Here is a 25,477-nt window from a genome sequence, read left to right on the forward strand (position 1 = left end):
AGGGAAGAGAGTCTAGAAGTTATTCATCACTTACAAGGCATAACATGAAATTTTCTTGTGCTTTTGAAGTGATTCCCCTAATATAATTGACTAAACTGATTAAAGCAACTGTTGAGTTGAAAGTCTTCCAACCAAGGTCTGAAAAACACCTTCCTGTGAAATGTTTAATATTTCTTTTTGTATGATCTCCTTATTAGGCTGTTCAGCTTTGTACCTGGGGAAAATGATGATTTTTCAGGAAACTGGATTTTATCTCCTCATCCCCTCTGTAGCTGACACCGTTTGCTTGGGTTTTTGTTTTTAGAGGTGGACATTTTATTTCAGACATTTTATTTTTTAGCAAACATGTTTCTTCTGCAGCACATTAGACTAAATTTTTACATGTCTTCATTTTCAGTGCCCAGCCATGTAAAGTTTTGTGCAAAATGAAGAATTTTTATTTAAAATGAAACCATTATCAAGACACCAAGGATAAAGTTACATTTTTGGTATAAGAAAAACACATAAGACTTTTAAAATACTGTATTTTTCCTGCTAAAGCATGTATTTTTCTTGTATATGAGAATTTCACAGCATCACCAAATGGTTGAGGACGGAACGCACCTCTGGAGGGCACCTTGTCCCACCCCCGGCTCAAGCAGGGTGCCCCAGAGCAGACTGCCCAGAACCATGTCCAGACAGCTCTGGAATATCTCCACTGATGGAGACTCCACAGCTCCTCCAGGCAACCCGTGCCAGTGTTCAGTCACCCGTCAGCACACATCCATACACACTTACACACATCTATTTTATAGATATTGTATATCTATAGATATCTATTTTATCTGTGTTCATAAGAAAATACGTGCTTTCTGCGTCTATGTGTTTGCACACAAAAAATATAATTTTTTTCTGCCCTCTCATTAAAAAAACCTGCCACAAGCCACCTTACACTGAATCCTGAAACTAAGAGTGTTTTTATAGCATAGCTTCTGTCCTTATTAACTTTTTAAAAAAAATCCTTCTTGGGAAAAGAAACAGCAAATACAAATGAATGCCTATTTTCTGTTCACACATTTGGTATACTAGTGCAGCTGATTTGCATTCACATTTGGCTAGTCTGGGCGCAATTGGTAAGGTGGGTACAGTCCCAGATGCTCACGTGCTCTTACCATAAAGTCGTAATAAACAGACAATAACACATGAGCTTATTTTCTACCCCAAGAAGAGTCAAAATCAGAATGCTTTTCCAACAAATGTGCATTCGTGTTCAAAAGTTAATATCCCCTCTGTCCAATTTTCCTTTTAAAGCAAGAATAAATTGGTTATAGTAATACACTTTGTGAATGCTACCTGATTAATGTGCTTGCTCCATCATCAGAACGGGCAGACGGAGCCCCTCTTCCTGAGACCTCTCAGGTCCCAACCAGAGGACGACTCAGATCTGTGCTGCTGAATGGCTAACCTGGAAACCAGATTGTACAAGAGGTGGCAATGTGAGTTTTAGAATAAATTTTAAAGCCTTTAAAAAAGTATAAGCCTGTGGAATACTTGCTACTTTATTATATTTATCTATATACTTTTAGATACTACGTTATCTATTCATAGTTCAGCAGGTATGCCACGCTCATCAGTTTCCAAATTATTTGCTGGCTTCCTGGCACACCTCTTAGTTATTTTTATCTGATATTTCAAATAAATTACAAAATGCCTTGAATTGCATGATTAGTCCATTATGTATTCTGTTTATTACAATTATATGAACTTTTGATTAACCTCCATAAGTTTCATGAATAAATTACCTGGATCAGGGGAAACTGCCAGTTAATGTTACAATGTTCCAGTGGGGAGTTTCCAAGAGATTAATCTGCCTTTTTTAGAGGCAGCTTTTTTTATCACAGCTTCCTTTAAAAGGAATATATGCTGCTGCTGCTCAGTTGCAACGAAGAATTTGTGAATATATTTGCAACCCACTGAAAGTGAGTGGGTGCAAAATTTACTCACAGAATCACATCTTTGGAAGATGATTTGTGCCCTTTTAAATATTGATGGCACAGTCACTCTAACACGATGAGGATAAATTGTGCTAATCACAGTGAGTCTCCCAAACTGTGCAATGTTACAATCCAGAGACTTCTTTTCTCTATCTTCTGTGAGTGGTGCCGAACAATTTCTTGTTGAGAAGTCTTTTCTACCGTCTTTTCTACCATACAGGTACCAGAAAGGAGACTCATAGGACTAGAAGGCTGATGGCTGCCAAAGACCTGGCTCTTCTTTTGCCCAAAGCTCCTCCCCAATCACACACACACATTTCCCAGAGGCCTGTTTCTTGCGTGGTGAGTTTCACTTAGGCAGAGGGACTGGCACCACCACTTTTATAATGTGATCAAGAAAACAGAAGAAAAAATGGTGGGGATCTAGCCTTTAGGTACAGAGGAAGGTATTTGCTGGAGGCAGTAAAGAATGGGAAGACCAAGACATCAACTTGCCTGCCAAATTCGTCACACTCAACACCTGCTCTGTGTTGTAGGATCAGGAAGAGATAAGAAGTAGGAGAGCTTTCTGTCAATCTGTTGAGAACAAGTAATAAACCTTCAGAGACAACCTGTTGGTGAAAGAAAAGTTGATGGCACAGAGATTCAGTAGAGAAAGGAAGGACACTGGAGAAATGTGCTGGTCACCCTTTGATTAACAGCTCAGAGGACCTCTGAATATAGAAGAAAGCCATGAAATCGAAGTATTAATTGTAATGACACAGGGTCTATCTGCAAGAGGTGAGAAGCCCAGAGATGTCGCAGGGGCATCTCATTGCTGCTCTGTCCAGCTGGTGTTCAACAGCATCACGGTGATGAAACAGCTCAGAACAACAAAGTTTGTGCAGCAGATCAGCATGAGGTGCTCAGGAAGGCAAAAGGACCTTTGGGAGACCCTGGGGGAGCAACGGTGAGGCAGAAAGGGTGCTGGACAAGCCATCAGAGCCCATGGGTGGGCAATGATGGCCTGCTGCAGCGGTGTGCTGCTGTTTCAAATGGATGTTGATATAGCAAATACAGGATATTTGATCCTTGCATTAGCTAATCTTTAGACTGATCTTAGAAAACAATATTTGTTAAATATTTCTTAAATAATCAAATACACAAGGTCCTGTGAGGTCAGAATTGTCCATGCGTTCAGTTCAGTTTTGATGGAAAACTACTGAGAATGATCATCTAATGAGCCTGGGCTATAAATATTATTCTTAACAGACTGATTATATCTTTTTCTATGCTGCTTTTTCGTAGGAGATAGACAGAGATGGTGCCAACTGCTCTCAATAGCTGGCAGAAACAGAGAGCTGGATGAAAACCAGCTGGTTGCAGCTCATACTGGAAAGATAGATGGCATTCAGGAGAATTATTTTAAGAACAAAAATATTGCACCAAACTATTCCTGAAATGCTTTTACACTGGACTCAAATTTTTGTGGGATTCACAGATCTATTTGGGGTCAGCTTTCCAGAGGAAAAGGTAACACTGCAGATCATATATTTTTCCTCCTGTGGATGACTATACTCAGAATAATTGTATTTCCTTTTCTGTGATCTGTAATCACTGAAGTCCCAGGATGTCCACAGTAGAGGAAAAAGTGCCAGAGCCAAGCACCACAATGACTTTACCCTTCTCAGTGAATACCAGGGTGCAAGATGACTGAAGACAAGTGAGAGCCAGGAGACTCAAATGATAATAAAAGAGCAGGGACCAAAATTGAAAGCATTATTTTAATGATCAACATTATAGCAGTTCAGATGCTAGAAAGCAAACAAGAGAGATAAGGAAAAGAAAAATTTTAGGTGTTGCAAGAATAAGGTTTTTAAAGTAAATCCTGGAGGACAGATGGTAAGGTTGTAAAAGATGTGTTTTCTATGAGCTAAAGTCAGGAGCATTAGAAGTGTAAAGAGGCATGAATTTAAGTAAGAGAGCTATTTATTATAAAAACTAACAACGCATGCAGTTGAAGTTCATTGGTATTTCTTTAGAGCAAACTTGGCAAATAATATAAGAAATGCATAGGGTACTATGAGCTTTTTGGTGTAATTTCCTTCTGTTTCCCAGAAACAATAAAATAATATACAGGAGTTCTTTTGCCTTCCTCAGTGCAGTGACATTTCACAAAAGGTAAAGCAATGCTGCACCTACTGACTTCCCTTGTCTATTTACAAGAAGAAATGTCATCAAGCATTCAAAATGTCACTACCTGCTGGGATGACGTCACGGAAATGTTCCTTCCCCTTCAGATGCTGATCTTTGGAGCAATAAACCATAACCTGTTTAAGGAGATCCTGGTTTGGTAGGCAAATGGCATTATGCTTAATACCTACAAAATGAATTGCAGAGCAAATACATTTGCCAGGACTGAAGACATTTTCCAAAGAGCGCAGACAAACATTCACTAACATTGTCTGCCTCTTAAGCCAATTATTGCTGCAATACAGGCAAAGAGGTGCTGTGTCTGCTGCTTAAGCCATCCTGTTACAGTCCTTTAAAAGTGTCATGTACACGGAGAAGCATATTTGTAATCTTTATACTAAGTACACTTCACCTTAATTGCATCACCTCACGAAACTATATAAACAAAACTTTTGTATTTGTGCTAGAGATTTTCTCAAGCTGTAGAACTGGGCGCTGCTTATGATTTTCATAGGGTACAGTTAGTGGGTTTAGAATCCACAGGTTTGGTTTATTTATTATTCGGTGCAAAATAGACACAATTCACAAAATCTGAGATTCCTTTCTGTTATTAAATTTCTCCTGAATTTGTATCTTGCGCTTTATTTCTTGCCTGTACTGACTTTTTCCTGTTTCCGATCGAATTATAAATTTTAAAACTAAACAGTTCTAAGAAAGAAACAATTTGATACATATTGTCTACTTACTTTCATTATTATCAAATATTCCAACAAATGTATATAGCAACAGAAGGACCATAAACAAAAAAATAACATTATTTTCCTTTTCCATTTTGGTTTGTTTTATCCAAGAGAGATACACTGGTTCTTGCAGCCTAAGGACTTGCACACATAGGCATAAAACTCAAAGTGAATCCTAAACTGAATCTATAGTAAGATGTTTAAAAATATCCAGTTATGGCTGGGTTTTTGTGGGATTTTTGTTTTGGTTTTGTTTTTTTTTTGTTTGGTTTTGGGTTGCCTTTTTTTTTAAACAACTCTTCAATTCCTGATTAAATGATAACTAAAATGTAAATAAATAAACATAGTACAAAGGTGGTTCTCCTAATCATTCTAACCAGCTATTGTTGATCTTACGACCATTATTATGGCAGTAAGCCTCAGAGGCTTTTTGAATACTGAAGACCACCTACGCAAAGCCATATGGTAGATACCACGTTTGAGATTTTCAACCCCCCAGATAAAACATGCACTGAGTTTCTCAGTCCTACTGCCAAGATAGCAGTTTGGGGTATGTTTATGCAAATTCTCTGTTGAAAACACTGGTTTCCATTAGCTTGCAAAAGAAAAAAAAGTGACAGTGAAGGACAATTAATTTCTGCTCAGATTTTACCCGAGCATCTGGACACTTACCCAAGGTCATTCAGTAAGTCAGTGGCAGGACTGGCTGCAGACTTTCCTCCACCTTCTGTGCTTTCAATATCAGAGACAGTTCCTTAACTTTCTCAGATTTCCATAGAGATTTCCAGACCAGCAAGATTTACTAGAAGTCAGATGAGTTGAGAGCCAGTGCACAACTTATCTGAGTCTCCTAAATTTCTGAAGATTTCCTATCACGGGATTACAAATTTATTTTTAGTAGCTGTCCAACTTCTAATGCAAGTCATAAAACTTAAGTCAAACTAAGTCTATAAAGTTATCAGATAAAGCTCAGATTCTCAGACTTCTATATGACTCCATCAATGAGTAGGATGCATTTTGTGGAGATATGGTTATACACAATTTAAACTTCATCTGAATATTCCAAAGTTAAATAAAAGAGCTGTTCCCTGGAGATTAACTAAGGAACCACATTCCTATTACTTGCTTCAGCTATATCTTCACCATTTTTTTGAACATTTTTGCCTCTCATGCTGTTTATAGTGAACTCTTATTAGTGTCTCTGTTCAAACTAATACGAGGATGCAAACGCCTGGTCCCAGTAATGCTTCCCACTGTATCAGCTGAAACAGCATTCTCTTTGTGATATTAAAATACTATTACTGCCTCTACATAGTGAGTGCAAACAGGAGTGGTTCACTCACAGTGTGGAAAACTAAGAAAAAAAGAAGGAAACAAAGTAAAGACAAACTCAACACTCCCAAAACCTTCTTATAATAGGATTTAAGATTATTCAAACTATTATAATGGTCTTTTCAATTATTTCTATGCAACTGAAATATTAGAGCAAATACAGTATATATGAGCTATCTTCTTGGAAAAATTAATAAAAAACCCCCATTAAATATTGAAAAAGATCCATGTTAAGGTCAACTTTTGGTATACAAATAAATGACCTGGAGATTTTGTAAATATGAAAGACTTATTATTGTACTACCCTTCAGGTTAGTTTTCCTTTAAATAAGAGTTCAAGAAAACTGGACAAAATATCTTTTCCAGCTTTAAAATATTTATTTTTTTAGTTTAGAAAGTCTATATTTATTCATCTTGAACTAAACTGATTAGGAAAAAAGTAAACTATTACCAATTGCACAATTCCAGCTAAAAAGCCTTCAAATCCAAACCAAAGACACGTTTTCTGAAAGTTTCCACATCATTTAGTGTAAACTAAAGTACTGTTGGCCTTCGTAATTAAGGAACTCATTACAGCTACATCCATCTTACGGTACACAGGAAAAATTTGCTGTGGTTGTTGCAACCTGGGTGAACCCCAGTTTCTTTCAGTAAAAGATCCAAACACACATCCCTCTGTCCCACCACTTCCATAGAGTTGCTCAAAAAACTTACCATGTCCTCCAGGTTGAGCAGTTAGCAGGCCAGATACACAGGGTATATTGGAAGGTCACCTGCCCTGAAATACAGCCTTAATCAGAAAAAATTGAGAACATATAGTTAAAAATTCACGGTATTAAACTAACACTTATGTTTCAGCTACCTTATTTTCTCCTGGATAATTGCTTTTACCTTTGCTTGTAATTTGACATTATTGAATGAACGTTTGATAAAAATATATTTAGCTTTCCACTGCAACTATCAAAAGAAATGAGCTGGGTGGAAACGATCAAGCCATAAATGATTCTCAGTCACTCTGTCTCTGGTGGGACAGAGCAGTATGCGGGCTATCCGAGAGAAGGAATGATACTGCCTCATGAATCATAGTTATTCAGAATACACAACTTCGCAAATAGATGGTTTAAATCTCCTGGATCGACACCCTCTTCAGGTGCACAGGTCTCCCACGTGCAATTAGTTAGACTTAGTATTTGGCACTGCTTCATGGTGTTGCTCTGGTTTTGGTTCTTCCCTGAAAGACAAACCGCAAGCAGGGTGTTCAATTTTTCAGCCACCTAAACATTGACTTTAAAGAGCTCTTTTTGACATCCTGCTTTTGCCTTCACTTTCTCCCCTGCTGGTACTTTATCACACCGACTAGGCTGTACATGAAGTGCCTGAGGGATGGCAGCAAAGCTACAAAACAAACAAATGGCCTCCACATCCAGTCACATCCTACCTGCTAGAGTGCGGCTCAGCTCAGGAAAGGTTTTAAAAGCACTGAAAGAGTATCTTCATTTTATCTCCACGCTCCTGTTTTTCCTTTTTGGGACTGGGTGAGAACAACCCACATATACCCAGGTTCACCAGCCCTGTGATACAATGTTCTGCAAGTGTGAACCGAGCAAGAATTAGTAAATTTTCAAGATCGTCCAAAGGGAGGAATCTGTGAAATAAATTAACTGTCCAGGCACAGATAAAGAAACTGCTGATCTTTAGCACCTCCCATTTAATAATCTTAAACCTCATTACAAATGGTAATAAGCCATGCCTCATCACAGATAGGAATATTAATAATATTCTTCTAGTCTTAAAAATAGTATAAATGAACGGTGTAGCCAGCAGTCTCATTTTCATAACGTGCCTGTTCATTCATTCGTATAGTTTGTGGGTATAATTACAACAACTGTGTGTTTCTGTTTGCCTGTTATATGCGTAAGTAGCTATTTGCATCTGCAAATTTCTCATTTACGTGTATGGTCACTGTTATGTCTATGTACATAAATTAGGTAAGCAATTGCACACATTGTAATGTTCATATATTTATAAGAAAAAAACCATCCATGAGCCAAGCCATACATCCTGCTGTGTCAACTTTGTGACAGACCTGGGAATACAACACAAATTGTCAGACTCTCAAGCCTGCAATTTAATCACAGAGCCTCACATACTAGAAGAGGAATGAGAGATGTAAGCAAGATGAAGGAAACAGCCCAGTCTCATCAGCTCAGTAAGGATAACGGTGATCCACCTCAGAGTCCTTTTTTTGACTTCATTAAATTGTTACAGTTAAGGGACAAGCCCTGTTGTTCCAGAGAATAGATCACCCTAACTACTGATGTCTTGTGAAATAATCCTGTGGGTCTAGCAGAGTAGCAGAGATTCAGCACCAATCTTTGCAAAGATTAACCAACATGCCCCTTTTTTATTCATGTTTTCAATTTGCAATCAATTAAATTGGAGGATTTTAAATTACTGGACACCTTCCAAACACTTCCCCTCCCCGGCTACTGAGATTTGTACTTTAGCCTTCTAGGAAACATACGTAAGGCACAAATAATATTTCTGTTAAAGAAAACAACTGATTTAATTTCTTGAGCTATCCAAAGTAACAGTTCCTTGAAAGGCAAAACAAAAAGCGCATGGCTATAGGGTAAAAGGAAGTAGTAAATTGAGAAAAAGCAGGAGTTCGTCTGGAGAAACTAGATTGTGTTTACTGAGAAGGACTACCAGCCCGTGAACTCATATTAGATCTAATTTGAAATACCTGAACACACAAAAAAAAAAAATTATAAAGGGTGAAGAAAAGGAAGAAGCCACAATAATTCTGTTTTCTCTGAGGCATCAGGAGGCACACGTGAGAGCAGAAGGGCAACAGAATCCACAAGTCTCTGAAAAGGCCTAGAACAGGAGTTATAAAAAGCCCAGATTCAGCTCTCTGTTCAGAAAAAATGTTTTCTTCCTGGGTGACTTTTGGCAAGTCACAGCAGAATTGAAATAGTGCTTTGGCTTCAAGTGCAGGACTTCATGGCAGGAGCTGAAGTCCAAATCTGAAACCTTCTTCCTTAATAAATATACTTCACCATCTCAATTCCTAAACTGAGTAGGTACCTCTTTTTTTTCCATATAAAATTATTTATTATTGTTCTATTTACTGAGAATGTGACATGTTACTTGAATTTAAAGCAGGTAATCATATACGTCACAGTTTCAGTATCTTTGCATGTAATCGGATTAAGCTTTCTTGAAACAGAGACCCCACAAGGCTTCCCCAAGTGGTAGATTTTTAAGTATTGGGTTCTACATGAAAGGCAGTAGATGTAACACCTGTACACCCCTGCAAAGATGACCTCCAGTCTCCTTTTTTCTGGTATAGTAGGAGTTAGAACAAGTCTGGTTCAGCTGAAAATGGAGGTTCTCTTCCCTTGAGTGTAAGATTCCTGGCAGCAAAGGAGAATAGCAAGAAAGGTCATAACTACAGCTAATGCTGGGTTATTCAGACAGAAGTTGTTCTTAAATTCTGTCTGTTTTATGTTTTTATATTTAAATGTCATTGTAAAAAGAAAGGAAATAATCCAGAGTGCAGGGACCAGAACTCAAAACTTATTTACCTCTCTGGAGGTGGAAGAAAGTGGCATATTACTGGTCCAAGGCCTTTATCTTTCAGTGCAGCAGCACTTTGTTATCGAGTTAAAACCCACGGCAGCCTTCGCTGCACCAGGCAGGTTACAGAATACACCTGTGAACAGCGCTGCTGTCGCTGATGCTTACAATTACCCACTAGAAATGGATCACTTTTAATACTGGAACAGATTTCAGGTATGTCAGTATCTGTACATCTCAAGAGTGTGTGTGTTTCATGTCGTCTTGCCCCCCACGGCAATCTTGCCTGCTTTTTGCCATTGCTGTCATTTACTATGAACTGGTGGGATCTGGCAGCCTTATTCTGCTTGAAATAAATTCCAGCTGCCAAAGCACTATTCCAGGTTGAATTTTGACCACATTGTTGCCAACAAGAAGCTGCTTATCCTCTCTTTCATATATTATCTCTCTATGAAGCATCCTTTCTGAGAGCAGTTAGGGACACTAAAGTTGGCCTTTGCCCATGGACATTCCCTAGATGACCTATATCAAACAAATCAGACATCCTTTTGTCTGAGCGTATGAGCAAGTAGATGACCCTATTTGAAAATATTCATTAAATGGTTTCATAATTTTTTTATATTACTTTAAAGTCATTAACATATTGGGTCAAATTATCATCTCAATTACAGAGGAGTAAATCTGAGGTAATTATACAGGCGCAGAATATGATCAAAATCTGGTGCAAAATAATTAGAACATTTCAGTTGCTCTTGGTGAAACTTCATTAGTGGACTATTATAAATTAATAAAGACCACCAAAATGGATGATGTCAGAAAATTCACTAAAAATGAAGTCTCAGGTTGCACTGTTCACAGGACACCTATCAAGTAAAGCAGACAAACGAAGCCCTGAGGTCCTGGTAATCAGTGTTAGAGCTACTTATGATCTTCACCCTTTTGGTGGGAACACGACTAATCCACTTAATAAACTGCGCATCAATGACCTTTGTTAAAAATTCATTGAAACCTCACTGAGTAAATGATAACTATTAACCTTAAATTATGTGGACATATAATTATCCAGACGGGATTCTCTGCATACCTATTACAGGGGCACAACCTGTCTCCCCCAGCCCCCTGCTACATACTCACATTAAGAAGTGTTTACTCTAAATGCAATTACAGACACAAATACACTAAACAAACTTTTGACTGTTGAAAAAAATCAATATGCCTGAGATAGGAAGCATTAGAATGAAAACTGCATGTAAACATATACCTCTCTAACAAAACGTGCGTGTGGTTTCAGGTTCGGGCTTCACCTGCGTTCTCCTACAGCACAGAGGGTGGGGGGTACACACATAGAGAAGCTCTTCCATTTTCTTGCTTTCTATTCAGTATTGTTTGTGATACCCTCCATTTACTACAGAAATGAGGATAGTAAAATTAAGTCCCTATTTCTGTAGTATTTGACTGCTTCATCAACATAAGCACGTGCACTTTTCCCAACAAGTTTGAATAACGCTATGAGGGAACTGGAATTTCTGTCCTACAGGATGTTTGTATATCTGGAATCTTTTTTCCCCCCTCAAAAGGTGCTCAAGCTTTGACATTCTCAACACAGGCAAATGGTGGGAGAAAGGAAATACAGAAACAGAGAATGCAATCCTTTAAATGTGTCTGGATAACGCCTCAGCTTCAGGGGAACCACATGATGCACCCTACTCGCACAGAAATTATTCAAAGACTTCAACAGCTGGACCATTTCCCCAGCTTCTGGAAGAGCTTGAGGAGGCAGCTGTTAGTTCCAGAAGCCTTCTCACCTACCCCGGGGTAATCTGAAGGGGTTTGTTTGTTTGTTTTTAAATAACCTGAGGTGCAGGCAGAGGGGACCAAGAGGTGGTTCATTTTGGTGACAGCCTGCCCGGCAGTGAGCCGAGCCCCGGGCTCAGTGCCGGATGTGGCATCGGGGAGCTCAGGAGGTGCTGTGGTTGAGTCTTGGATGATATCTATCTGGCCAGGGCTCACTTCCGATGTCAGCTTTTATTTCACCACATTCCCATCAAATACCTGTGAATATTGACAAGGGTGTCTTCATTAAACCAGCTGGCATTTGCGTAACAACTCAGACACCAGCTTTAATCACTACAATCACTTTAAAAAAAAGGAGCCACTGGGCAAAGAGATTAAGGTAAAAATACTAATTAATCACAGGTGCCCAAAATAAGTGATCTAGAATCCGTTTCAGCATGCATTATTGTTTCAAATCCATAGGTTATAAGCACAGCTCTCCAGCTGCAGTAGTGAAAGCTCAGCAGTCCTCCCACACAGGTATCAGGTATTCAAGGCAAGATAAAAACCTTTGTGTATCTATCTGGCATAGCATTTCCAAGGGAATGTGTGACAGATGAAAGGATGGCATCTAATTTCTCCAGCTGTTCTTCACAACACAGTAACAACAAAATAATCCAACTTTTTAAGGCAAAACAAATAACAGAAATATAGTTCATTGTTAACAGAAATGACTGCCATTCCTTATTAAGGTTAAAAAAAAAAAGTTCTTTTCAGGTCAGCCCTTTCTTTCCCTACCTCCTCAGCTTGTTCCCTACCCAAAATAAAAATAAGCTTATTCAACTCATAAAAAATACATCCACAATATTTTTAAAGGTCATCTTTTTCAGCCCTTAAAATGGTTTAAAACAAATGTTCAAACAACACGTATTTCAAAAACGCCTGGTCAGCTACTTGGATGTTTGAGATGACGCTGCTCTTTGTCTTACAATCATCAAAAAATTTTTCAGGAGTGACCTCATGTACTTCAATTACTCACAAACTGCATTTTTTGCAAAGCATCTCTGCATTTCCTGTCTTGCTGGTTCGACTGGGTGATCTCAGTAAGTTTTCAGGATGCTGGTTTTCAGCCACAATGATTAAAATGTTGATAACTTATAAATTATTTATAACAAGACCTACTATGAGAATGATCACCAGTAGTGATCAGTACTGGTCTTCATTGCTGTTGGTTCAAATACCATAAAGCCAACCTCCACGCAGTGGTTTTTTAATATATTAGTGGTTAAGCACAAGTATTCTCCTCCAGCCCTAATTAGAACAATGCATAACTGGATTTTCAGTAAATATGAATGTTAAGACATCATTACGATTAAAAGATTGGATGTAACTGTTCACTTGTGTAGAAGAAACTTTAGTTCTTTGATTAGCAGTGTCAGTTCATCGATGTGTTTTTGCATCATGCAGATATTGCCAATTCTGGTTTTTAAAAAAAGTTTAATTTAAAGGGATAAAAAAGAATTATGCAGAATGCTCACAGTCTTGCATCAATCAGTGCCACAGATTTCTGCTCAGAGGAACGCAAGACAGACAAAACCCTTACCTTCATTTTGGCTTTACGTTGCACTTTTTTTGCAATTTTATGTAAATCACTATACAAAAACAACTTGTCATCTTTCTGGAACAAACCTACCATGAACCTACAGGAGAAATGCATTTTCAGTTGTGAGAAAAAAAAAAAAAAAAGAAGTACTAAAGGCTGTAAAGAGTTCTCTGCTTTATGAAACTATCTGCCCTTCAAAGCTAATACACATCGAGACAAGTAACAGAGTTCTGAGGGGGGAAAGTAATACAGCAAAGATACTGTTGAGCTTGATTTTTGCCAGAAGTCGTGGGTGGCAATGTAATTTTGTTGGCGTTTCTTATCTTCTCATAATCCTGCAGTAGCACATTTTTCTCACCTATCACGGTAAAAGCCTAACCCTAATGTAAGGATTTTTAGATTTTAAAAAGCAGATCTTTGGAGCACATGGCAGAATTGCTTTGTAACAAATTGTTTACTTTTTCTCTTGAATCAGAAAAAAAAAGTGGAGGGAGGGAACACCAGCATCTTCAGTCAAAAAGAAAGTTTGCTACAAAAGTTAAATTTAGTTCATCAAGAAGGCAATTTCTCTTTTCTTTCTTCAGAGAATGTGTTCACCTACCTACATGAGACCACTGAACATCACTGCTTCTTTATTTTTAATCCTGAAATTTAGAGTATGTTAAGTTAAGCTTGGAAATGACAAGACCTGGTTCTTTTGGTAAATGGCTTGAGTTAGAAGTAAGGAAAGGCAGACTACAGAATGAGGCTTTATATAGAAGTCTTTCATACTCAAGGTATCCCAAAGTGCTTTCAGAAAGACATTGCTCCATTAATCATATAAAACCAGAGGACCTTTCAGAGATGGCAACAACTGCTCACAGCTTAGTTCAGAGTGCAAAAAGGTTTATATATGTTGCTAAAACCTAGAGAAGGTATAGTATAAAAATTATGATTTTGAATTACTTGGACACGTTAGCTAGAGTGCTCATGTGTGTAATTCAGAATTGAACTGTCAGCTTAAAATTAGATCCTTGGAGGATTGTTTGTTTACATTTTCTTATTCTTATGCTCACTACAGAACCCAACTGTTTAAAGAAACCTCCTTTTCTCCAAGCCTCCAATCCAACAGTTTTTCTCAAGAAGTCATTAACATCAGATCATTTCCAATGATTTTGCAAGGACAAAGTGTAGATTCAGAATGGGTTCAGAAATGTCAAACTTCCAGCCCTTGTTCCACTGCCTGTGGCTTTCAACCTGAACAATGTGATCAAGGTTTATCAACAAAATACACAGGCTACATAAGAACAGATTCCTGGGATTCATGTTAGTGTTTCTTATTTTAATGTTATTTGCACCCTGGAAACATATTGCAAAAAAAAAAAATTTACATTAAGTGCTTTTTATTTTTTAAGAAGAAAAATGAGAGCAATACTAATTCACACATTTCTATTGTTTGCAATTAACATGCATCAAAGATGATTGCAATACTAGTTGTGTTACTTTATGCACATTAAGTGAAATGCCCCATAACCCCAAAAACATTACTTTTTTTTTCTTCCCCTTCTAATGGTTTTACCCAAATAGGTGACAAATATATAGACAACTAAATGCATCTGAAAATGCCAGGCATTCTGAAAATCTGTTCGGATAATATAAAAAATAATGAACACGTTCTTAGGCAGAACAACCTAGTTTAGAATGATTAGATGAGGTAAGGTCTATTTGCTTGGGTTTTAGACTGCTCAGAATTAATACTTCACACAAATATGGGGATGATCCCCCATCTCTTAGTAGCAAACTAAGGAGGGAATCATGACACTTGTTCCATTGATTTCCTGCTTACTTCTGGAGAGAGGGAGGGGAAATCAAAACACTCTAGCAGCAAGTAGGTTTCTTGGAAAAAAAGTTGACAGGTAAAAATGCAGGTCTACAAAGCACTTTGATAACTTTTATGTCTAAAACGGCAAATCTGGGCACCTAATTCTGACAGTGCTTTGTAGAAACACTGCTAATTTCTTATGCTTTTGTGCGTGTACCAGTAAGTTAATACAGACCATGGAATTCAATATGCATCAATGACTTCAACACTCAAAGAGACAATATTGTCAAGATAGTCAAGAACACATTAAAAAAAAAAAAACAACCCAAAACATTTCTGTAAAGAGGAGGAAATATTTTCCATTTTTTATATAAGCAAAAAAAATCTGTTGTAAACCATCCTCATCTTGTATCCTGTTTCCCCAATCCAGGAAGATACCATCCCAGTGACAAGGCTGGGATACAGCTAGCCTTTATCCATCCTGAGGAAGCTATACCCCTGTGCAAGAGAGGAATGCAACATTTGTAGGGCTAGAAATTGAGTGGAAGACACATGAACCACCTTTACACTTCAAATGTAAATACACAACCTACTAATATACTGCAGTTTTGTAAAAAGTAGTTTTGTCCTTTTGCAGTAGAATTTATACAAATTACTCTGATCTCTATGAATATTCAAAATACAATTAATATATTACCTTTGCTTTCTTAACTATTTCTACCTTGCGTTGGATTCTAATTTCTTTCCATGTGTATATATATGCAATTTTATACATGTGATGCTTTTTCTTTCAAAATCTATATAATATAGCCTCGTTTATCTTTTCCCACTGAAAGGGTTAAACTTGTTGCTCTTACCTAAGACCACAGTGAGCAGTGTTTATGAGCGCCACTTTCTACTGTGAAACTAAGGCTGAGAAAATTACTTCTATTCAATGCTTCTGCTTTAAAAAGGATAATGATTTCATCTGGTTAGAGCTGTCTGTACCTACTTAGTTTATTGCAGAGAAGAAATTGCCTGGTCACTCATGATAAGATAATTTGTTGCCTTGGAAATTAAATTATCCATCCCAGTTTACCTTGAGGAGGAATACTGTATAATACCTATTTGTTCCATTACACCCTTTAAATCAGAAATACGCTTTAGTCTACAAATATGTTCCATGTAATCAGAGACATTAAGACAAGGTAAAATAGCCTCTGACTGCAACTTAATTAGGCTCCAAAGTTGTCACTTGTGTAAGGCTTGAATCCAGTGGAACTAAAAGGATACTGAATAAATAATGTCTTTTAAAGAATAAAACTAAGCCTGAAATACATTTTAAAGTTAGCTTTTTTTTTTTTTAAATACTCTTGGGGAAATTCGCCACAGAAAGCCATGTCAAGTACACATCTTCACTCTCCCAAACTAGAATAGCATTTCTAGGTGTCCTTACAAAAATGGAACAATAGGTAGGATCAAACCTTATTTTCCACCTAACGTTTTAAATTATATAAAGGATTAAGATAGGTACATGGCTAATGTGGTTTTTCCTGTTTCTGCCAGATTGTACTTAAATACATAAATATGGTCTGTTTTTCAGGGACGGTGGTTTGTGCAATTATCTGTTCTTAACTAAAGGCCAAGCTGAGTGAAGGGGTTTTAAAATTTAACACCTGCTTTCACAAACCCACAGTAATTAGGAACAACCATGGTTCTAGGTGAAGGAGAACACATCAGAAATGGTGGGTAGGGCATGGTAGGGCAGAGATCTCAAGGCACTCACTGTTTGACAACCGGCAGTGAAAACAGTGTCTGAATCCCTCTGTTAAGCTCATCTATGGAGCCTCATAATCCAAGCGATTCATTAACTTCCCTCATACAGAAATTTAAAAAAAAAAAAAAAAAAAGGCTAAGAAAATGAGATTTTTCCACCGCATACTTTTTCAAGGCTCTTAGTGGTGATGAAGAGAAGCTGGTCTTGTGATGATGATAACGGATTATGAAACAAGGCTTTATGCTGTTGGCTCTGACACGGGCTCTGAGCGTGACCTTGAATGAATCATATAATTCCCCCGTTCCTGTTTCTCCACTTGTGAAACAAGGATGATAATTTATACCTACAGTGAGGAACCATTCAGGGGATTAATTAGATGTTTGTTGGATGCTTTAGATGTGAAATATGTGAAGCCATCTACTCTATTTGAGGCTTACATATATTAATTTTTAATTGAGTTCTAGAGATACGAGTTTCCCATGAAACTTTTTTTGTTCTCCCCAAATACTGGTTTAACAAAAATGATCCTTTTCATGGAGACAGAGGGTTTGGTGAAGTTTTAATGAGGGAGATGGCTCAGGTTCCCAAGGAGATTTCTGCATCCATCCTAGTACACCTAGGAAAAGCGAGTGGGTTTTACCACTGACATGGGTGCTTACTAAGCCCATATTCCAGCTAAGAAAAAGCACAGCACTAACACTGAAATATCATGCCCTTCCCTCACCTTATTTGTAATCTTGCTATCTCAGTCTCACTCACACATTAACAACTGCTATAGTAAGTATATTTTACAATAGTATTTCTCCTTTTGACTCCCGTTGCTAGTGTATGCTGCATTATGGAAAAGCTGGAAGGACTTCACAAAGTTTGATGGTAGGAGTTACAAAATATAGGTGGATTGAAGCCTGGAAAGGGGATTTTGTGTAGCACAAAAAGAAAATTCTCCCTCATTTCTAGGTCTGCTTATTAGTAAATTAATTATATTATTTATTAAGTAGAGAAGCATTTACTGGGAGAAAATTCTGTATGTAAATAAAACATGCTTAGATATTAGTAATTAAAACAGCAAAGCGACTCCATTAAGCTTCAAAAGAGCACTTAAGCAAGCAGGATCCAAGCAACAAAATTACAAGAAATCTGAATTATTCCATCATCTAATGAACTGAACTCATTTACCTCTGGATAGGATAGTGTGCGCTCTCAGTAAGCAAGGAGAATACATTATGTGATCTAAAAGCAGGAACAAAATTAGTAAATCATCTTTTGACCTAGACACTGTTAGCCTGATTTATTTTGTTCTTACCATCTATTGAGTACTAGTGAGCAATAGTAGTTGCTCCAGGAGATACTCCCGATTTTCACTGGTTCACTAGGAAAGATGAATATTGGAGTCTTATTAAAAAAAATCTACAAAAGATTTCTGGGTTTTTTTTTTGTTTTTTGTTTTTTTGTTTTTTAATACACATTAGCACAGTTGTTTTCAGGAGTATTCTCTTAAATAATGTAGTCTTTATAGGCAATATTAATGAACTCTTTGTTCAGTTACATTTTTCATCTTTAAACTGGGAAATGCTGCTTTCCCTTGCCTTCTCTGCTCATCCTTGAAAATTAGTGGCATATCCATTCGAAAAGCACAAGCCGTAAACTTAGAATTCTTAAAAAAACCAAACAAATTTTTAAAACTATTTTTAAAAATTTGTCTTAATCTATGGCTTATTTTTTGTATTTTTTACTTCCCAAGATAGATGCACAGACATAGTATAGTTGAATTTCAATCTGAAGTAGTGGCTTTAGCCATCAGTACTGCTCAGATGCAATAGTTTGAAGTTCATTATTTTTTGTTCTGAAGCCACCCTGCTGTTCTCACCAAACGAAAAGCAGGTCAGAACCAAGCTATTTAATTAGCTGGGAAGGCAGGTGATGCTTAAGCACGCTGCTAATCATTTTCTAACTGTTTAGAATTTTCCATCAGGGATAGACCGACAATAGGATTTCAAAATAACATGTAGAAAATTATAATTCATGACAAAGGGGCGTGAGGAGTAGTATTACAGTTAATTTTAGTAAAGGGAAAGGTTAGAAAATAGTAGAATATAAAATATTAAAAATAAAAATACATCTTTGTTACGTCTGAACAGTACTCAAATCTGTATCAGAATGAATTGAACAGTAGCAAAATAAAACAATAGATTCAGGTTTAAAAAAATAGTCCACTAATTAATTCTAAAATAATGGAACCGCACAAAGGAGCTCACCAGCATGTGCAATTTCTATTTTCTGAGGTGTTTCAGAGCTTGAACCAGGGGTTTTTCTTTCTGATTCCATCAAAGCTCCACATGTGTACATGCTGCATACTACTAAATTTTGCATGATTACTAGCAGAATAAAATCTGTATTGTTCATATTACTTTTAACTTTCAATAATAACATAAAATATAAATGGGTCTCTTTCCTGCAATTTTTAACTTGCAATGGCACTCTCTCAGTATAACACACAAGATGTTATACTCAGAAATGCCATTTTTAATTTAACTTTACTGCTCTTAGGCTGAAGTATTTCTAACCTTAAGAACTTTCAGCACCCCATCCAGAGCAAAGTAGGATAAGAATGTAACAACATTTGGGGAATTCTAAGAGGAAATACAGTAACTAGGGGCTCTACTCATCAGAAATCAGGTTTTATTAGATGTAGTAACTTCACAAGTTTCAATGATTTGGCTCCCATAGAAACAAAAGCTTTTTATCTGAAATATACCTGCCATTACCAAACACACCTCAAAACTTCAGAGCACTGGTAAGCACCAGTGATTGCTGGGTTTCAGCTAATGCACAAAGAAAAACAGTCTCTGTAGTGAAGAAGGGAGCTCTCCAATGACTTATTTTCCAGTAAACAGAGCCGTGTATGGTAAAACAAAGTATTTTTCCTGTTGTTAATGAAAATCCACTAGATAGCTATAACATTAATGAAATTTTCACCATTTATCTGCTAGGATAAGATTCTTCCTAATAGGTGGCTCAGTAACTACTGCTATTTAAAAAAGTATGCAGAACCTTAATTTAAAGCACTAATTAGTCCCAAATCAGTGAGGATTACATTGTAGGAACAGGGACTCAGTGCATAATGGCCTTGTCTGTAAAGATCGAGAAGGGACGTACGTGGAAGCAAGATCAAAGCCAGATTTTGTTTAGTTAGAGAGCTGTTTGCTTCCACTGTTATCATAAGACCCCTGAAATAAAGCAGGGAATTTGAGGAAAGAGATTTTGACTTAAAAGTTAGCCCTCTGGGAGACAGCCTTCATGAAGATTAAGGGGGAAATTGGGCATTGCTTCTAATCTTGTAAGTGAATAAAGTAATTGGGAAAATACTAAAGGAATGTCTAGGTTATCAAATTCAGTAGTTTTGATATTCTGATTATTTATTTAATCCATGGAACTACACTGTTATTTTGATTTCTTTGTGGAATTCCTTCTCAAGAGAAGATATATAGTTCTACAAATTCCTGCGCAAGATTGTATTCTGCAGCAGGAGAAATTAAATAGCTGTGTAAAACACAGGAATTCTAGTCTGAAGTTTTTCAAACATTATAAATTCACTCATACGTGAGCTATAGAGATACGTCTTCAGTAAAATCACTTTCATAGGAAGAAGAAGTATAAACGCTACTGTATTTTTATACATCTGTTCCATTTAACTTTTAATTTTCATTCAAATCTTCATTTTCTTGTTGACCAAGTTATCCCAAGTCATACAAATAATTGAGTCCATAGATTTAGAGAAAATTTTTGTGTAACCTAGAACAAAATCTATTTTGTTGAATAGAGGAGTATTTGTTGGAGGTGGTGGTGCTGTTTTTAAATAAGGAATTTGGAAAGCACATATTTTTATTGGTACATACCTCTTCCACCTCTGCTGGAGGTCTGGGACTTTTGAAGATGCAAAGATGCATATAGTGGAAAATCAGAATTATCACACAGGCTTCTTCCTTTCAGGACATTGTGGCAAGCATCAAAATATTGCAACATTAAGAGATAAGGAACAATGAACCTATTAATTATGAACATGATGAACAGAACAGTAAACCCAAAACACATTCTAGGACATGTTACTTTACAGTTTTGCTAATTAACCTTATAGTTTTCTCACGTATTTGATACCCACCCCAACCATTTTTGAGGATATGCATTCTTGTTACATCCATAACTGTTTCTGTGTCAACCAGGTTATAAATATGGTTATATGCTAGGCTGTACAGCTCTCCAGCTTATATATATATAAATAAATCTTTATATATACACATAAATCTTATGTGTTGGGTCTAGGCCTATAAAATAATAAAAATATTTTTGAGCATTTCGAACAAGTAGTTCAGACAACAGAACAAATCTTTTTCAACATTCCCTTTTGAAACTAGACATTAAAACTGTTCTTAGATTAGAGGTCCTTCCAACCACCTGCCTCCCAACAGCCAGCCTCTGATGCTTCAGGGGAAAATTCAAGAACCCTCACAGTGCACAGTTAAAAGGTGTGCTGTCCATAAAAAAATAATATTCCTAGCTACTATCATTGTCTTTTGCCCTGAAGCATGAGAATTTATATCATGTCTAGATCCCTGATTATTTTTAAAACCCAAGTAACTCTGGCTGTTGTTATAATCCATACAAACATCCATTTCCTTTTCTAATCCGACTGAGCTCTTGACTCCAATAATATATTGCAGCAGTGACTTTTGTTAGCTTATTGTTGGGTGAAAAAATAATTCCTTCTGTTGATTTCAGATTTGTCATCTTTCAATTTCTCTGAATACTGCCTTCCTCCAATATTATGTCAGAAGCTAAGTAGAAAGCCTGTGCTATGTTCTCTATCAACTCATTTTTACACACTTTTTTTACTCGGTTATTTTTCATGTCCCATCTTGTTCATCTCTATTCTGAAGTAAACTGTTCCTGTCTTTTCAATCTTACTTCATATGCTAGTTTTTCCACTTCTTTAAGCATTCTTATTGCTAATCTCTGAACCCCTCCTATTTTCTCTATAGTCTTTTTTGAAATAAAATAAAAAGAGCTGGAAGCTGTGTTCCAGAGGCAGCCTACTTTACAAATAGCGTTATAATACCATCAATATCAATTTATTAAAAACCCTAACCCTAGATTTGTTTTCTTTGTTAACCATTACTGCTGACTGACAAGAAGGGTTTGCAGTTGTTTGGGTTTCTGATCTGGAAGTCACAACTATGGGACATTTGATCCCAGGTGTAGTGTAGGTAGTGCAGTAACATTTGTGGAATAGATCTCCTAATACCTGCTGAACTTACTGAATACAGTGGATATATTTTTTATTTGCTCTTCACACTTTATATCCTGAGAGCAACTGCACGCACTGAACATGGAACAACAGTGTTTTCTGTTTGTTCTTGGAAGTCTGTGATGCCTCAGGCACTTTTCAAGCAATGTCCTTATATTTCAAATAAAGAGAGCCAACTGTTTTCCTGGAGTAAAATCAGGTCCCCAGAGAGCATCCAAGTGCCTCTTTTGGCAGTAAAATTACTGGTATTGACCATTTTCATGCAATAACTCGCAACTGTTGTTGTCTTTTGGTACGGTAGCAATTCAGACTGAATGCTGCAAATTCGATGGAAATTGTGCCTGAAGAACAACCTCTCACCAGAAAGCTGTACGTTGTTCATTAGATCTTATAGGAGATCTGCCGCTCATTTCTGCGTTCATGAGTTCAGTCTATTCTTCATAAACCAACCATATTGTTTTGCTTTCCAGATTATAGAAGACGATTTTACATTAATGTACTTTGCCTTAACACCAGAAGGAGACTTCTGTACCTTCTCTGGGAATAATTTGTTACTGAGGACAAACATCTTATCTGTGGGATCAAGTAAAATGTTCTCCTGACCCTCAGAACTAAAAATATTCAAGTCCTGTTACATGTTGGTGGGAGGCTGCTTTAAAACGGGCTTAATCATTTAATCAAAGGGATTTAGAAAACAAAGCAGGCACTACTAGAGTTTATTTTTACTACAACAATTCAAAAGTAGTCACCTTGTGATCATTAATTCTCCAAAAAGCCCCTAGGTTGGCAGTCTGACGCTTACTCCTCTTTAAATTTCTTGCTGATAAAGGGCTGTTAGTATGCAGGCATTTTTTATTGTTTTTTTTTTGTTTTGGCAAGATTATCAATGACACAGGAATCCTATTTTATTCCACCTCAGACCATGGCAACTCTCTGACTTTGACTGGAAAAAGCTTCAATTTGGCAGTACTTTACATCTATAACTACCTTATCTTTTTTCTTTTTCCTTCCAGAAACCAAAAGCCTGTAATATAATAATTGTTATTTTTTCTGATAGACAGTTTTTACCAAAAAAAAAACTAAGGAAAGCATAAAATTCATCATCTCCTTTTCCTACTCAAAATTACTAAGTAATTTACATCCAAGTATGTCTGAGCTGTTTCTGAATACCTGTGCCCCTGTGGCATGTCTGTCAGAGGTTTGATCAAGCTGTTGTGGACCAGAGGTGGGAAGTCCCACCTCTCACAGTGAATATTTTGGGATGCTCGTCACAAAGTCAGAGAATAGCATCAAGCTCATCAAGCTTTGCCTTCTAAGTCAGTCATTCACTCATTAAAGTCACTTTCCAACACAGAGCCTCTGGCAGAAACTTCACCCCTCGCCTTTATGGCTATTTCACTTCAGTGGGGATCTTCCCACCTGCCCCCCTCCCCTTGTCTTCCTTGTCTTTCACTTTTTCTTATTCCTGAAGAGGTGGCTTATTCTCACCCAATTCTTTCTGCTGTAAAGCACTTAACAAGAGAGAAACTGCTATTGAGGTGTTGCTAAATCTGTAAAAGCTGCAGTATGGTGCTTAATAGCAGTAGAAATTATTAAGTGCTATCTGATGCTCAAAAGTACTGTGTCAAGGTAAATCATAGGAAACCTTATGAAAAAGAGAGATTTTGGGTACTTCTCCATACCTTTGTATTTTGTGCATCTGATATTTCACATCACAAATCTAGAAAAATTTCTGGTGATACCAATTTTCATTTTAAAAGGTGAAAACACATATTCCAAGTAATGAATATACCTACATCTCAATTTCACATTCATTCTACAGCACATTATATAAAGGACTACTGTGGTTTTTTCTACTGTGCTTTTTCTTCATGTGTAATTACAGGACTGTTGTAGTTTAACCCCAGTCAGCAACTAAGCCCCACACAGCTGCTTGCTCGCTCCCTCCCACAGCAGAATCAGGTGAGAGAATTGGAAGGGTAAAAAGTGAGAAAACTTATGGGTTGAAATAAAGACAGTTTAATAGGTAAAGCAAAAGCCGCGCACACAAGCAAAGCAAAACAAGGAATCCATTCACTCCTTCCCACGGGCAGGCAGGGGTTCAGCCATCCCCAGGAAAACAGGGCTCCGTCACGCGTAACGGCTACTGGGGAAGACGAACGCCATCACTCCAAATGTCCCCCCTTCCTCCTTCTTCCCCCAACTTTATATGCTGAGCATGTTCATCATATGGTGTGGGACACCCCTTGGGTCAGTTGGGGTCAGCTGTCCCTGCCGCGTCCACTCCCAACCCCTTGTGCGCCCCCAGCCCCTCGCTGGTGGGTTGGGGTGAGGGGCAGGAAAGGCCTCAGCTCTGCGTAAGCCCTGCTCAGCAGGAACTAAAACACCCCTGTGTTATCACCACTGTTTCCAGCACAAATCCAAAACATCACCCCATGGTAGCTACTGTGAAGAAAATTAACTCTATCCCAGCCAAAACCAGCACAAGCATCTGGCTATATTTTGTAGTATAGAAAATATGAGGACCTATTCATCAATACCTGGCACCATCTGTAGTCATCGTATTCGTACAGAATGAATGAAGACCACAGATCTTCCATTAGTGTTCAACACCAAGGCTCATAAATCAGACTTTGTATAATTAGGGTAATTTCTGAATACTAGTATATTTATATAAAGAAGGCACCATAGGTAGAGTAAATCTTTATGTTCATAAGTGTAGAAGCACTAAAACCAGTGACAAAGGCCTTAGCTTTCAGAACATATCACCAGATACAGTTCACTGTGGAATTTCATAGCCTTCCCATTAAACAAAAACAAAACCAAAAACCCCCAAGAAACCCCATACAAGAAAGCTGAAATGAACAAACATATGTCTTTGAAAATTATTTTGCAAAATTCCCAACTCTTCAGAATTGTTTTCTCCAGATGTAAACAATGTGTTCAAATTGAATCAAATACCTTGCCCTGCTCTTGCATCCTTGGTTTTCAGTATTCTTACCAAAGCAAGTGCACGAGTGCACAAGTGAGGATGCTATCCGAATTATATTCTTTATACAAGTTGAGTGGAATCAGATAGATTGGTAGTTCTTCAGATAAACTTCAAAATATTTGGTTTATTGCTGAAGGTGTATCTCTTGTGGGAAGAGAGAAGAGGGGAATAATTTATCTGAGTGATAGGCAAGAGACAGGAACAGTTACTTCAGTGATTAGTTGTCGCTTCCAGTCTAGGGTAGAAAAATAATCCACGGCTATGGATTGCCAGCCTCAGGCTAGTCATGGTACACACCGCACCTTCTGATTTAAATAGATTTCTCTAGCATAATTTTACAGCATCATAAAATACAGGAGAGATGACCAAGTTTCTAATATGCTGGGGTATTATCTTTATGGGCTGGAATTTTCAAGCCCATCTCATGACGACACAAACCATGTCACAGGGA

Source organism: Phalacrocorax carbo, chromosome 4, assembly GCF_963921805.1.
Source record: "Phalacrocorax carbo chromosome 4, bPhaCar2.1, whole genome shotgun sequence".
Lineage (NCBI taxonomy): Eukaryota > Metazoa > Chordata > Aves > Suliformes > Phalacrocoracidae > Phalacrocorax > Phalacrocorax carbo.